Genomic DNA, 3,154 nt, shown 5'->3' on the forward strand with positions numbered 1-3,154 from the left:
CACAGAATTATGAAGAGCACATCAAGAACTCTGTGCTGTTTCAAAAGCAGTGTATTTCTTTCTAGCATTTCTACACCAGATCTCTCAAAGCAACTTAATGCTCAGTAAAACACAAAACTACTAAGATATCTAGTGTGGTGTAGTGGTTAGAGTGTTGGACTAGGACCCGGGAGACCATGATTCAAATCCCCACTCAGCCATATAAAACTCCCTGGGTGACCTTGTGACAGGAATGAGCTAGCAGTAAACTACACTGAGCAAGTAGAAATTAACTCGTTATTTGCACAGGAGTGTCAGGCCTAATGAGCGCAGCAACTCTTCTCTGGCAAGTCTTGCCCCCATTAAACTAGGGTTACCAGATGTCCCCAGTTCCCAAGGACAGTCCCCAGATTTGCAAATCTGTCCCCAGGAAATGTGACAGTGGCAGCCTTGGCAGCCTGGAGCCAGCCTAGTAGCACAGTTGGCTCTGGCTGGCTTCAGGAGCTGCTTGCTGCCATGGCGCCTGCCATTTTTCGTCACCAAAACTCCCCATATGATGTGTCTTGTGTGCAACACATCATATGGGGACTTCCAGCAAGGAAAAATGGAGGCAGCGAACAGCTCCTGAAGCCAGCCAGAGCCAACTGCGCTACCAGGCTGGCTTCAGCCTGCTGGCTGCTGCTGCCACTGCCACTGCCACTGCCAAAGGGGAACTGGGGACGTCTGGCGGTGCAGATCTCCCGCCCCCTTCCCCCTTAGTTTTGACTGATCGGGGGAGGCTCGGGAGTTGTGGCTGGCCAGCCGTTGCCCAGTTTTTTAAAAAGCTCTGCGCATTTATGTTTCACAGGGTGCAAAGGAAGGGCTTTGCAGCTTGCCTGGCAGAGAAACCGTGTGGCTTGCACCCCTCCTGGGCAACGCCCACCTGCCCGCAACTCCTGAGCCTCCCCCGTTCTGTCAAAACAAAGGTGGAAGGGGGAAGGCTTCCCATTGGGGAAGGCTTGGGATATGCATATGTGCTTGGGCCCAGGGTCTTTTGCCTCTCCCTCCCCATGACTGACTCCCTGTTGCTACTCAGCTTCAAAAAAAGGGGGGGTTCCCGGATTCATTGAAAAAAATCTGGTAACCATACATTAAGCAGTTGTGGAGACTGGAGGTCCTCGCCTACCTGGCTGTGCCGCACTCCTTACTGTGTGGAGAGGGGTTGTCGCTCGCACTGCCTGTTACCACCACCATCAGTTTTCTTTTTAAAAAACTCCCCCTTCCTTTACTTGACTCATTCCCTGCCTTATGGCCAACCCAGTTGTGTTTTTCAATGTCACCACCGATGGCGAGCCCATGGGGTGCATCACCTTTGAGCTGTTTGCAGACAAGGTTCCAAAGACAGCAGAGAATTTCCATGCCTTGAGCACTGGGGAGAAAGGTTTTGGTTACAAGGGGTCCTGCTTCCACAGAATCATTCCTGAGTTCATGTGCCAGGATGGTGACTTTACTCGTCATAATGGAACAGGTTCACGGTGAGAAGTTTGCTGATGAGAACTTTGTCCTCAAGCACACAGGTCTTGTCTATGTCAAATGCTGGTCCCAAGACAAATGGGTCTCAGTTCTTCATCTTCACTGCAAAAACTGGTTGATTGGATGGGAAACATGTGGTCTTTGGCCAAGCCAAAGAAGGAATGAATATTGTGGAAGCAATGGAGCGCTTTGGGTCAAGGAATGGCAAGACAAGAAAGAAGATCACCATCTCTGACTGTGGGCAGCTGTCATAAAATTCCTTTGTCTCAACAATCAACCATTCTGAAGGTTCCATCCTGAAGGTCCCAGGCCACAGAGAGGTTAGGCTGGCCTCAACTAGAGCCAGGGCTTTTTCGGCTGTGGCTCCGATCTGGTGGAACGCTCTGTCACAAGAGACTAGGGCCCTGCGGGACTTGACACCTTTCCGCAGGGCCTGCAAGACAGAGCTGTTCTGCCAGGCCTTTGGTCGGGGTTCAGTCTGACTCCCTCTCCCCTTTCATAAGAACTTGCATGAAAGTGGCCTCCCAATTTTTCTCACAGGCCCATATAAGTTCAGCACAAACAGTTGGGCCTGGTGAGCATTTAAGGTCCCCAACTCTAATCTGTGGGTTGCCATCTGATTGGATTTTATTCTGATCCTGATCTGATTTGAGGATGTATTTTAATTGATTGTCTTATTTTATGTTAATGTGTTATACATTTGATGTTAGCCGCTCTGAGCCCAGCTTCAGCTGGGGAGGGCGGGATATAAATAAAATTATTATTATTATTATTATTATTATTATTATTATTATTATTATTATTATCATTCCTTCTGTAGCTGGGGTTAGTCCCCTGTAATCCTTGTGCTCCTCACTTACTACTGCTTTTCTATTTGGTTTCCATTTCTGCTCCCTCACAAGTCCAGCTGGACTGAAGACAACTTTGTTTGCAATGTGAAATAAAACAAGTTAAATCAAGGAGGAGGAGGAGGAGGAGGAGGAGGAGGAGGAGGAGGAGGAGGAGGTCCTCACCTCCCCACAGCTGCCTAAGTCCACTTCTCTCCAGGGTTTTCCCCCAAGCAATCTGAGACTGTGCCTACAGGAAGCTAACATTTCTACAAAACCCAGAGGAAAATATCAACAAGGGGTGTTTGGGAAGTTTCCTTAGTATTCTTGACACCCATTGCATTGATTTGAAAGTATTCAACTTCGATAAGATCATGCCTGAAGTTCTTTGACATATGCAACAGAAGTCACAGTCAGTACTGCCATTGGCTTTGAATCTTAATAAATACACTGGATTATACCAACAGGTGTAGAAGGTCCCCGCCATCTTCTGTTATGGACTTGGGTGGTGAAATGACAGGTGCAGATACGAGTTGGCTGCCAGTTCAAATGCAGGATAGTTTAGTGATGTTCGTGGCTTTATTTATTATGTTTGAAGGGAGAGTAGAAAAGCAAAATAACATTTCAGGGACAAAGCTGTTAACATTGGATGTCAGCTGAGCATTGCAGCATCTCCTGCATTGGGAAGATTATTTTAAAGTTCAAGTCAACCATTACTTCTCCACTCCCAGTCTCTCCTCCAACAGAAAGGGCAACAAAGCTAAAAACATGTACATAAATACTACCATACCTTTTAAAGAAGAAAGCAGTGCTATAGGAGGGCTGCTGTTTGCTAT

General features: G+C 47.4%; 1 pseudogene across 1 annotated transcript; it reads left to right on the forward strand.

Annotated features, from left to right (window-relative positions):
- Window positions 1-1,239: 1,239 nt before the first annotated feature.
- Window positions 1,240-1,772, forward strand: LOC310839372 (peptidyl-prolyl cis-trans isomerase A pseudogene; annotated as a pseudogene). Its single transcript has one exon. The product of its transcript is annotated as a peptidyl-prolyl cis-trans isomerase A pseudogene (transcript).
- Window positions 1,773-3,154: the final 1,382 nt, after the last annotated feature.

The sequence above is a fragment of the Podarcis gaigeae genome (genome assembly GCF_964106915.1).
Source record: "Podarcis gaigeae genome assembly, chromosome: 1".
Lineage (NCBI taxonomy): Eukaryota > Metazoa > Chordata > Lepidosauria > Squamata > Lacertidae > Podarcis > Podarcis gaigeae.